The following is a 13,441-nucleotide window of genomic DNA, read 5'->3' as shown; positions in this document are numbered from 1 at the left end:
CCTCCTGTCCGGTAAAAAAATTCAGAAAATACTGGACACCTAAAATGTCCGGTATTTTGTTTCTTTTCTCTTGCTAGGAGGAGAAAATACCGGACACCTGGCAACCCTATGACACACTCAGCAATTGGGCCCAGCCCCTAGCTCCCCTGCTTATCTGGTTCCGCAGGGAAGCTGCTTTCTGGCTCAACCAAGAAAACAAGATGGCTGCCAGCAAAGAGCCTAAAGACCTCAAGCAAGGGGAAGCAATGCCTTCCCTGGGTCTTAGTGCTCAACCGTTCCCTATCCCTATTTTGACTCTGAACACACTTAAAGGGGCCATGCTGTTTTAATGCTGTTGTATTTATTTATTTATTTGCTTAATAACTCTCGGGATCTTTTTTTTTTTTTTTTCCTTCTCAACAACTTTGGTTTCCTCCCTTTTTTTGCCCCTCAACAGAATTTTTCCTCTGGTGGGTTTATTTTGGGTGGGGCCAGGGGTTCAGTATTTTTGGTTAAACCATCTGGCAACCCTAGCACACATTTATAGCACTCCTCAATCAGTTGCAATATTCACCAGCCCTCTAAGTTAGCTACTCCTGAAGAAAACAATGAGAACAGTACGAGGGATCAGGGATTTTAGGCAATAGGGTAAATGAGCTGAAGATATCAGTCAGCCTTTCCCCTGCTCTAAATCAGGCAACCCATATGGCTCGCTAGGGAGCCAGATAACTCTTTTGATGCTCGAGCCCAGCACTCCCTTACTCCCCCGGAGCAGGCAGCCTGTGCTGGCGCTACAGCAGGCCTGGGCACAACATCCTCCACTGGCCGGATCAGGTTTGTAGAGGCAGCAGGGAGCCCCAGGCAGACTCCTCTAACTTGCCTTGCCCCCGCATGCTGCACAGAAAAACCATGGCTGGGCTGTTTGTTTCCCACAAACTGTGAGCAGGGAGGGGAGGGGAGTAGTGCTTCATGGCTGCTCCCGCCCCCAGCACAATCCTATTGGCCGGTTCTGTCTCTTAGTCACTGAGCACATGGCCGGGCAGGCTCCTGCCAGAGAAATGGGGTGAGCTGCCCCCTCATCCCTGGCCAGACACCCACCAGCATCCTGCCCACTGACCAGACATTCACCTCACCCTGCTCCTGCCTTCCCCCCAGACCAGACACCTACTCCCAGCTTGTTCCTGCACCCTAACTACCACCCAGATTCTGCACCCCCATGCCTGTCCCACACACTGGACCCCTCATTTCTGACCCCATCCCAAAACCTGGGGGGCCCCACAAATCCACTAACCCTGGAACCCCAGAAGTATTAACCTGGCCTGAGACCTTGAATCTCAGTCCTCCCCTCTCCCTCCCGCCCCCCCCCCCAAGGATGGAGTACCAGGGGAGTGAGGTGTCTCAGCTGGAGGCCACATCAAAGGATCAGTCCCCTCAACTGTAGCATAGCCCTGATGACTCTAGGACTTGATGGTGATAGATGAGAGAAATTTCATGAAGAGAAAGACAGAGTCCTTATAAAAGCACAGGCTCATGACAAATCCCTCGTCAGTCCATGTAAATCAGGGCTGGGCAAGATGAGGCCCTGGGGACGGAGGCAGCCCACCTAAGTTTCATCTGGCCCATGGACTGCATCTGGCCACTTCCTATTTATATCTTTTATTTCCAGGCAGTGGCTCAAGAAGCAAGATCCTATTTAAATGGCTCACAGTCGCAGCACTATGCTGACAGGAGCCAGAATCGCAAGTCTTTTAAATAGCCACAGCAACCCTGGACAGCTTCCAGGCAACGTCAGTAGTGGCAGGGCCAGGAGCCGCAAGCCCTTTGTTGCATTTTTAATTCAAAACCTCTGGGGAGAAGCTAGTCTCAGGCTGCCCCTTCTTGCCTAAGTCCCACCCCTTCAAGTGGTGGAGCCGGCCCGTGATCACATAGCAAAATTCATTAAGTGGCCACCTGCAAAAAGTATAGTGTACTAGAGGGGACTACTGTGTGCAGCTGACAAAACAGCATTGAGGGTAAGAAAACATTTGCTGCTGCTTGACAACTCCAGCAGCTATCAGGGTTTTCAGGTTATCATCCAACTTCCAAAGCAATGAGTTACAGATCTAGCTGGATGTCAAAGTCAACTTGACTCATTGGGATTCCTAAACCACATGAAGTACCATATAAATCAAAAGAAGGGGAGAAGGAGGAGACGAGAAACAACATTATTTTGGCTATTTTCTTATGCCTTTTTCTGCTTAAGTGAGTCACCGTTACCACTGGGTTTTAAGAGCTTTTTTGAATGCTACTTTAAAAATATAGGAAATAAAAGTATCGTGCAAAAATACATCTAGAAGTTATGCCCTACAAACAGCTTGACACACTTTAATTGAGCAAAAAAACGAAATTAACCCACCTCTGTCATTTTATTAGACATTAGCAGTTCAGCAGGCTTAAGCTAAAATGCCCACTACAGCAGTTGCCAACTGCACTGTTTGCTGTATTTTTAGAATGTCCTTAAGTGTTTGAGAAAGATGTTAATGCTTCAAAGATGAGAAAATAAATCTGTGCTGCCACAATGCGGTCTCAAATAGTGAGTAATTTGTCACTGTACATCAGCATGAGCTTACTTGGAAGTGTTGAAACTATACATTCAATTGCGTAACAGGGAGAGAAAACGTTGTCTTCTACAGCCTAATCACAAATGAAACCTGAATACTAGTTAATTATTTATATAGCACCCAAAACAATCACAGGACTTTGCAAACAAAAAAAGAAGCAATGGACCCTCTCTCAGGAAGCAAACAGTTTAACACCATAGGTACAGACATATTACAGTGAATTTCACGCTGAAATCTTGTGTAGTTAAGAACATTCAGAAATAGGATTTAAATTGTCTAGGATACTTCCAGTTTCTGTGCCCCATCGCTAATGAAGTAACTCTTATAAAATCTTAGTCATTCTGTTCTACACAGGCTCATGGGCGCATGCTCACCAAGGGTCCCTTCCCACTTCACCCTCATGTTCTTTCTTGTATGAGCACTTAAAGATCTTGTAAGATGTGATGGGTTAGGTCACAGAGATCCCCTTGAGACTATAAACTGATGTGCTGATCATACAATTGAGCCCACCACCTTCCTGTCCAACTGAGCCAGAAGCTCTGGTCTGCCCCCCAGACACCCCAAGACCCCGTCCAACATTAGGATCTGCTTTAAAAATGTAGGGGTAAATGTTATTTTCTTGGTCTCATGCAAAACAAAAGGAAGGTTTCTTCACTCAGCACACAGTCAATCTGTGGAACTCCTTGCCAGAGGATGTTGTGAAGACTAGGACTTTAACCCATCAATGGCTATTAGCCAGGATGGGTAGGAATAATGCCCCTTGCCTGTTTGTCTGGAAATGGGGGACAGGAGAGGGATTATGTAAGGATTACCTGTTGTGTTCCCTCCCTATGGAGGCATCTGGTATTGGCCACTGTTGGCAGTCAGGATACTGACCTAGATGAACTGTTGGTTTGACCCATTATAGTCGTTCTTATGTTCTTAATAGCTTGATATCACAATATTTGAGTTAAAAACACTATGTAGATTAGGGATGTTAAGGACTAGTCGACATAAGCAAATGCTTATCGGATAGTCAGCTAACTAGTCAATACCCTCCCCCCTCTTTCAGATAGAGGCAACTGAGCCTGGGGTCAGCAGTGCGGCGCTGCCCCTTTGAAATTCTGCCTCTGCCTCAGCCTTTGAAAGAAACAGTGTTGCACAGCTGAGGTGGTGATCAGTGCTGCATTTCCACAGAACCCAGGATCAGCTGACCCTAGGTTCTGGGGAAATGCTGCACGGAATCCACAGTCAACTGGTGAATCCTCAGCTCAACGTGGCATGTCAAATCGGCAGCGCAGCATGGAGCCTGAGGTCAGCGAAGGACTCTGAGTCCCCCCCGACCCCAGGCTCCATGCTGTGCTGCTGCTTTGAAATGCACAAGAGCCCCTCTGGGAACTCTTGTACATTTCAAAGCTGACACGCAGTGTGCAGCCCGGAGTCAGTGGGACTTCCCGCTGGCCTCGGGCTGCACGCGGAGTTCCCCCATTCCTCCTTCGAAATGTACAAGAGCCCCAGTGGGAGACTATTTCTTATACATCAAGAAAGCCAGAAGATGTTTGGTGTTTTCTTTTTTAATTCCTCTGATTATTACTTGTATCAGAAATTCGAGTCTCGTCTACCTGTTGTTTCTGTAAGACACTCCGGACAACCAACGAACTAGTAAGACAGCAGTGGGCAACCGGCAGCCTGCATGCCTTCCATTGGGGTTCTATGTATGGCCCAAGAGACATTCTGCAATGCACAGAGTTGCCAGACTTCGCTAGTTTCTGTCATGAAGGTTTTTTCCTACCAGTATTACTAAAGTGATATGCACATAAAGCAAGGGCACGTGACGTGAAGTGCCTGCTGACTGCACAAAATACTGACTGTGAGAATCATGTGCTCCCTCTGCATCCAATCAAAGCACTGCTATGGTTCAATTGGCATACCCCACAAAACTACCCCATCCCTGGAGACCATCTTGGTTATAACAACAAGGAGTCCTGTGGCAGCTTAGAAGCCAACAGATTTATTAGGGCATAAACTCACATGGGTAAAATCTACTTCTTCACCCATGAAAGCTGATGCCCGAATAAATCTGTTGGTCTCTAAGGTGCCACAGGATTCCTCGCTGTTTTTGCAGATACAGAAAAACATCTCCCCCCTCTGCGACTTGTCATCTTGGTTATGGGAGGAGAGTTCAACTCGTGCTGCCCACTCACTAGTCTAGATTGTCCATCACAGATACTATTTAAAACAGTGATCACCAACCTTTTTTATGGTTAAGATCACTTTCTTAATTTAAGGGCAATCCAGGATCTACCCCATTCCTTCCCTGAGACCCCACGCTTTCCCCAAAGTCTTGCCTACTCCACTCCCCCTCCTTCACTCGCTCTCCCCCCACCCTCACTTACTTTCATCTGGCTGCAACAGAGGGATGGGGTGCTGGAGCAGGTGAGGGTTGCAGGCTCTAAAAGGGAGTTTGGGTGCAGGACGAGGCCCCAGATTGGAGCAAAGTGTCGAGGTGCAAGCAAGAGATGGGCAAGCCTTGGGAGGGGAAAAAAACACAAGGAGTCCAGTGGCACTTAAAGACTAACAAATTTATTAGAGAATTAGAACATAAACTTGTGTGTCCTATAACTCACTTCCTCAAATGCTGAAGAGAAAAAGACAAAGAAAGAAAAAAAAAAGGCTACAGAAATGGGACTATGACATCAACGGGAGGAAGTCTGCCCAACCTCGAGCCCACTGCCCCCAAATTTGCTCCCAGAACCAATACCTGCCAGTCCCTCCTGCACTTTTATAAACAAGAATGAACTATTGTTTCTATCAAGTCTTTGACTGGGAGACCTCACTAAAAATCACAGATTGCAAATGGGGTTTTCAGAATTACAGTGAATCTCCCGCCATCACCATAAACAAGTGAAAACCTCAGTCTCCTTTCTTCTGCCATCTTTCTTAAGCATCAAAAATAAAGCAAAGCAATGATAAAGTCAAAAACAAGCTGGAATCACATTTTGTTTTCCTGCTCTCACTATGCAAGTAGAATATTTACACAAACACTAATTCACAGCAGTACATTTGCAGTATATCCTCCTATTTGCTTCTTATCATTGTAAGTAAAAGCAATGGTTGGTCTAATGCAAGAACTTTCCTGGTTGGCCTAAGGTAATTGATTTTGGAAACAAACTGAGCACAGAATTACTCAACAACTGCTAAAAAGAATTAAAAATAACAGGATAGGAAATAAACACTCATTACTTTAAGATAAGGTAATTAACTGCTAGGAACATGCCAGCATTGAAGCATTCTCCTCAAAGAGCAAATCGAATAATTTCTGCTGTTTACAATTCACTTCCTAAGTTGCACTCAACGGAGCTAACTGCCCCACTGATACTTTGAAAATTATTTAAGCAACTGAAAAAACATGGTAATGGAAAGATGCAGCAATGTCCATTATCTGTCTGATTCTTTAAATAGATACTGCATGAGCAGACATTCAGGTAGAAAAAAAAAACCTAGACTGTAACTAGGTAGACCTCACAATAAACAGAGGTACTATTTCCTGAGGAAGTGGTTAAAGAATAGAGAATGAGGCCAAAACAAAACAAAACAAAAAAATCAGACTTCAAAAAATAGGACAGTCAATTCTGTTTTTGTTTCCTTGTTTTGGTCAGTAGAAGGTCACTTGAGCATCACTAACATTGCACAAGGATGCTTCTAATAATAGCAAAAAGTTAAATTTTCACTTTACAGAGATGCTGTATTTTTTGGCAATTCATTAGATTTTTCTACATAGTACAATAAGACCTGGCAGATATTTTAAAATTTTAAACATTTATTTAAATGTAATCTTATTTTTGAAAATAAAGATTATATACAGTTACAAATATTTATTTTTAAATCAAGCCTTAGCAGGAAGACAAATATTATAGAATACAGAAGCACACACCTAAACAAGACTTAAAGAGAGACCTAAAACAGTCTATTTGTTGCAGACCACCCACCTCTATTCTGCTTCCCTATACCCAAAAGAAGCAACCCAAGAATTCTGAGACCGAGTCTACACTAGATCTGGACCAGGTTATGGTATGCAACTCCAGCTACTTAAAATAAGTAGCCAGAGTCGGCTTACCTCTTATGTTGAGCTTGGCGCCGTCTTCACAGAAAGAGAGGGGCTAACTGGAACAAACACTCCCGTCAGCATCTCTTACTCATCATGACTACGAGGAGTACCAGCGCTGACCTGAGCTGCTTTCAGCATTCAATTTAGCGGATTTAGGAAGAGAGTTTCAAGAGTCCACTTAAACTAATATTTGTTATTTGCCAATTGAAAGCAGAAAAGTAAGGCTAAGGTTTTGTCTAAACTTATGACGCTAGCACTGGGAGAGAGCTCTAGCTACCTCGATAAGGGGAGTAAACAACAGCACTGGGAGCCTGATTACACTGGAGATTACAGAACTGCAATTTGTTCCCCACACCCTGCGCAAGAAAGTTACAGGGCAGGAAAGTGGCAGAGTAGACAAGACCTATGCCTACGCTATGGCCTTCACAACAGCACAGCTGTACTATTGCAGCCACACCACTGTTAAGTCTGTGCAACTGCTCTGTGCCCATCCCAATAAGGAGTAGGAGACACTCTCCTGCTGACACAGCACTGTTCACACTGGCTCTTGTCAGTGCAACTTACATTGATCAGCATTCCTCCCCTCCCCCCAAACACCTGATTGACAAAAGTTTTGATACTAATAGGGGACACAAACAAATCAATTAATTGTTTAACTGGATACACAATTATATCCCTAGTTCCTATGGGCCACTCTCAGCTGGGACTGAACTAAGGATGTTAAGAAGCGGGTAATTGGGTAAAAGTGAAACCACTAAAATTCTCAGTTACGTGGTTACCTGCATCCCTGCTCCCTGATAGAGGCAGCAGTTTAAGGTGGCAGTCCTGCCAGACTAATTTCACAATCATATTTGTTGAAATTCAGTTTTATTACGTGATCTAAAAAGAGAAAAGTTTTTGGAAAGGAAAACTGAATTTACAAACACTTTAATGCTGCTGACTAATAAGCGTATCACCTATGGTATCATTTACAAAACAAAAAAATAAAATCCTCTCTTCCAAGCAAGGAAATTACTCACTAAGGACACCAAGCTTAAGCTGCCCCCATAACCAGCAAATTATCAATACTAAGTATAAAATAATGCATATTCCATCACAACACAACAACATATACCCTGACTCATAAAGAAAAGTTTCCCCTGGTAACCTCAGAACATAAAGCAAAACCCACACCTGGTTTCCAAAATTGAGGGAGCTGGTTTTAGAAACTCCTCAGCATTTGCTTTTTGGGGAATGGAGGGTTGCTTTCTTTTTCTAAATATTTTAGCAGAAATGTATACAAACAAGCACAAAGTGAAGAGGCACCAGAAGTGGCTAAAAATGCTTCAACTGAGTGTCAGACCTAAGACTAGGACTTAAACTGTTTAGTTCCATATTTCTAGGCTAGCCCACTAGATCGCTACATGTTTCAACTGAAATACTGAACCTTAGCTACCAGATCTTTTTTTAAAAAAACCTGGCAATTATCTAGTTCTTTGCATTAAGAAGGTGAGTAATCTTTATTACCTAATTATAATTAATTAGGTAACTGTAATTAGACGGATTCCAAACAAAGATGTCATCTCAGAGCAGGGTCAACCACAAGCTTCCCCAAATCATCTATACTTCTATACCACATTGCCCTTGGGATACGCAGATGTCTTCCAGGGGATACATCGACTCATCTAGATACCTACCTAGTTTTACAAAGGCTACATACCAAGCACTAGCCAAGACAGTAAAAAATTAAAATTTCATACAATTACTTGTTTATACTGCTCTATATGCTATACATTGAAATGTAAATACACTGGTTATATCCCAATAGGTTTTATAATTATATGGTAAACCTGCAAAAGTAGGCAATTTTTCCTGTAAGAGTGTGCTGTGACACTTCTGCATTTATAGGTCTGATTTCGTAAGTAATTTTTAAGTGAGGTAAAATTTGGGGTACTGAGTCTAGAAAATACAGAACAGTAGCTCCCATCCTAACAAATATATTAAATCATAAGCTTTTGAGGAAAGTGACTGTCTAGGAAGGAGTACTGCTGAAAAGGATTAGGGGTCATAGTGGACCACAAGTTAAACTTGAATCAACAGTGTGATACTGTTGCAAAAAAAGCAAACATGATTCTAGGATGTATTAACACAGGACTACTCACATTTCAAGATCCTATGAGTGAGGCTAGCTATTTTTAGGCCAAAACAATTTTCAAAGCTGAAGTTATAGTTGCAACTCTAATCCCACAAACAAATCCCCATGCAAACAGACATTTCCTCAGTATCACTGAATTTAATGGGACTCTATGGCAGGCATGCAGGCCTGGAGCCATGTTGACTAGAGTGGGTTCTTTCTCTATATATGATTTCAGGGAGGTGTTCCTATTATAGGAAGAATGAAAGGAAATTAGGAACTTTGCTCTCTCCTTATTATGAGTTATGGCAGAGACTAGTACTGATGGGGATGGAGAAGAAAGGAGGAGTTGAACTGAGAAGGTTAAGTATATGCACATTTACTTTTATAATATATTTGTTTTGGAACTGCTTAATACAGTCCAAGATTGAAATGCCAAAACATACAGTGTGACAGGATGCAGCTACCAACCGAAATGAATAGAGAACAGATTAACTGATTTATGTAGGGAAAAACATAAGCAGCGGTCAGACAGACTCAATAAATGACTATCCCTGAAAATTCTCCCACTTCCATGGATAGCATTTGGGCTCTCATACATAAAACAAAGAATTGATAACATTTTGGAAGACAGCATGTTAGCAATGCTATTTTGTGACATTATTTTAATTGGGTAGAAAAAGTGTCTCCTAGTTCAGCGTTTGGATTTCCTCTCTAATATTTCAGTAGGCCAAAATTATTTACCCAAGCTCACTCACTCTTCTCTCTTTTTTAAAATCCAACAGATATCTGTGGACAGCACAATATATGGCTCACAAGCTACCATGCAAAGGTTAACACAAGTTCTACGCAAATATATTTAACTTTTGTAGGAAATACTGTTTTACAGTCAAAAGAATCCTTCAATACTTAATATAACCAAACACATGTGTTATTTTAAAAACCAGGTATTCAACCAATAAGTACTAAAGGTTTTAATCATACTTAGAAGTGCTACTATTTTCCTTCCAACTATTGAATATTTAAGCAGAGACAATCCTATCTGTCATGAGTTTTTCTAGAGAAACATGTTGCAATTCAAAGCATTAATTTGTCTTCTGTGTGCCAAAAAGTTGGCAAAACACTTTAGGCGTGAACAGGTCTGATTGAAAGTGCTGTGATAGGTGAAATAGGTGAGTGAACTGGCTGCAGTTGCATGACTCTATGAAAAGTTGATGGGAAAATACCACATCTGAGCTGTAAATAATTTGTTTTTTTAATTACATGGTTTGTACCAGAGTTCTGAGACTGTGGCATGTTATAAATTTAACTGGTATAGGCTGGGACACTTGCCAATGTTCCAAGTCCAACAGAAACTACAGAAAATAAAATGCATGGCAACATTTATCTCTAATTGGAAGTAGCACAAATCTGCAAACAATATTTCATGTGACAGTATTGATTAGAAGGGATTTTCAGTACTTTTCTGAACAATTTCTGTCTTTCCTAGTGATTTATCTCATCTCTTCATGTTCTCTCTCAAAATCCACCATTCTAAGCCATTTAAAATAATATAAGAAAACTTCCCTGTGGGGGTCTCACATTGCATTGTGTCTTGCTCATTTATTTAGACTGCAAACTCCACAAATCAAGTACAGTAAATTTCCGATAATCCGGCACCTTTAGGACCCAGGGGGTGCTGGATTATCAAATATGCCGGACTACTGGAAGGGGGGGCTATGAGGGGTCTGGGGTGGGGGGGAAGGGAATGGAGGGGCGGCACTGCGGGACCAACCCGGCAGCACCCCAGCAGCTCTGCCCCAGGCATCCCCAAGTCAGCCGCTGCTGAAACTGACCAGCGGCTGACTCCGGGAAGCTCTGCTCAGGGCTTCCCTGAGTCAGCTGCTGGTCAGTTTCAGCAGCAGCTGACTTGGGGACGCCTGGGGCAGAGCAGCTGGAGGGCTGCCAGGTTGGTCACGCAGAGCCGAGAGGCGCTGAAACTGACCAGCGGCTGACTCGGGGAAGCCCAGGGCAGAGCAGCTCCAATTGTCTGGCTGCCTGGAGCACTTCCGGGTTCCAGGTGGTGCCGGACTAGCAGGAGTGCCGGACCACTGGATGCCGGACAACTGGAGTTTTACTGTAATATGTTACCTTTTGTATCTCATCCTGCAAAGAGCATACTATCAGGCTTGAAATAGCAAACTGGGGAAATGGATTGCTCTATTTTAAAGCTGGGATGGGGAACCTACCTTCCAAGGGCACCATCCAACCAGCAAAGCTTGGGGCTCTCCCCACAACCCAGAATTGGGGCACTGGTGCTCCAACCCCACAGGCCAAATTCAGGCAAGCCAGGCCCAAATATGGCCCACAGGCTCTGCCTTGCAGGGGAAGTGGCTCCACATGCTGCCGCTCCCCTTCCTCCCTGGCTGGGGAAATGGCAGTGCAGGGAAGTGTTCGCTTGGAGGCTTTCCCCTGCTACTCTGATTGACAGTAATTGCAGTTAGTAAGAGCCTGGGAATGGCAGGGCACAGAGTGCCATGTATGCCCACAGGGAGCTACACAGGTAAGCACCTTCCCCCCCCCCAATCACCCACCCTCTCTAGCTGCAGCCAACTCCAGCACCCGACCTCTCTTCCAATCCCCACACCTGCACCCTACTTCCCCCCAGCCCACTCTTACACCCTCTCTAGTACCCAGACCTCACACCCCAAGCCCACTTCTGACAGTCCCCTCCCACACACTGAACCCCTCATTTTTGGCCCCACCCTGGAGTCTATGTTGGCCACAAAATCTACTAACCCAGGCCCTCCAAGGCTCAGGAGTGGACCAAAACTGAGGGGTTTAGTGCCAAAACATACAGTGTGGGAGGATGCAGCTACCAACCGAAATGAATAGAGAACAGATTGAATGAAGTGTGTGTTTTTCTTCTGCTTTTCAGTCAGGGGCCACATCAGTGAGGTTTTTTTTTTCTTTTCACTTGTGTGTGGCCCCTGACTGATTTTTCTGGAGATCAGCAGCACCCCCAACCCAAAAAAAAGTTCTCCACCCCTGTTTTAAAGGATGAAACTTGCACTCTCCAGTGCCTAAACTACACTGCCATGTAATTTGCACCGATTAAAATTCAAGGTGTATGTCTAGGAACAAACAGAGGCCCTTTTTCTTTGATTTGGAGCAGAAGACTTCAGATTTGGCGGACTGTGCTTATGAATACTGCTTTTTAATACTCTCACAGTTCATCATCCTCAATCAAGAGACTTCCAAAGGAATCCTGACTGTTAGCTTTAAAGGGAGCTTGTTTTAGGCCAATATACCTCTTCAGCCTGGTGCTTACCTTCCACCCAGTCTCTGATAATGTTATTTTTTGCAACTTCAGCTGTACAATAGATAGCATTTTTATATGATTGCATTTCTGAAAGTGCTTTGCAATGCCTCTACATTATTCAATGAAGCTGTCATTGCTATCAAGACACTGTTTTGAGGAATACGAAAAGTATTCAATCTGACCTTTTGAGGACCCTCTATTTCAAAATATCTGAAACAGTCCAAAATTTAAGACACTTCTTATATTAAAGAACCACTCCTCAAGGTAATCCAGAGTGTCTTCTTATTTACTGGCAGATCGTATGGCAGCAAAATTATTCCGTATATACTGGCATCATCATTCTCCTGTTCTGAGGAAGGTCAACTCACTCAGCATGGGACAGTTCACAAATCCTTTGGAGCTTCAGGGGGTAGCCGAGTTAGACTGTTACAGAAAAAAAACAAGTGGTCTGGTAGCACTTTATAGACTACCAAAACATGTAGATGGTATCATAGGCTTCCGTGGGCACAGCCCACTTCTGTTAGAGGTCATGGAATTTCACGGTCATGGAATTTCAGGATAAAAGGAGGAAAGAACTATTTGGCTAAATATTTTTCTCCAACTTAGACAACAACAACAACAACAGAAACCCCCTTTTTATCTAACCCAGTAAGTCCTAAGAACCCCAGAGTACCGGGAGGGCAGGCAGTGGGGACAGCAACACTCTGTCCTCAGAATGCCTATAGCAGGCACTCTGGGGGCAGTGTGGGCTTGCGAAGGCAATACCCCACCCCACCTAACATACTGGATATCCATGATCACAATCCTACCTAAACAATGGCACACAGCACAAATTTTGCCATGGGCAAATCTTCATATAAGAGACATCAGAGCTTAGGGAAAATTGGGATCCATTACCACGCAAAACAAGTTTATTTCTGTGGGTGTCACTCAAAGTGCCATTGTCCCTGAAATGATGGCAGACAAGAAAGAGAATGCTGTGCACCACAGCAGTGAATAATAGCCTGTCCAGATAGGCAGCCCATACGGTAAATGTCACTCAGGGTTCTAAATATGGAAATGAGTAGTTTCATCTGGCAATCCTCAGAAGGGATTGAAGAATTCAATTAAAGAGAGTTATAACACAGCTCCCCCTCTGAGGCAATCTGTAAAAAGTTCAGAGTCCCCAGTCCTTACGCTAACTTGCTGCTTGTCGTTAATAAAAGGTTAACAGGGTTTTGAATGGTGTATTGCGCCCTGAGTCTCCATGGACCAAAGCCCAAACCTCAGTGCTCACTGTCTAATGCTGGACAGGGACTGGGTTACCTGGGTACCAAAGGCCCATCTGATCCCTCTCCATGAACACAAGACTGACCAGCCAG

The 13,441-nt window shown here is 43.7% G+C and overlaps 1 protein-coding gene across 3 annotated transcripts in view; it reads right to left on the bottom strand.

Annotated features, from left to right (window-relative positions):
• Nucleotides 1-13,441, bottom strand: part of USP3 (ubiquitin specific peptidase 3) — a 71,917-nt gene that overhangs the window by 53,384 nt on the left and 5,092 nt on the right. The gene's annotated exons all lie outside the window — the stretch shown is intronic.

The sequence above is a fragment of the Pelodiscus sinensis genome, chromosome 14 (assembly GCF_052426305.1).
Source record: "Pelodiscus sinensis isolate ZL-2025 chromosome 14, ASM5242630v1, whole genome shotgun sequence".
NCBI lineage: Eukaryota > Metazoa > Chordata > Testudines > Trionychidae > Pelodiscus > Pelodiscus sinensis.
The sequence above is the reverse complement of the archived record's forward strand: the minus strand, read 5'-3'. Positions and strand labels throughout refer to the sequence as shown.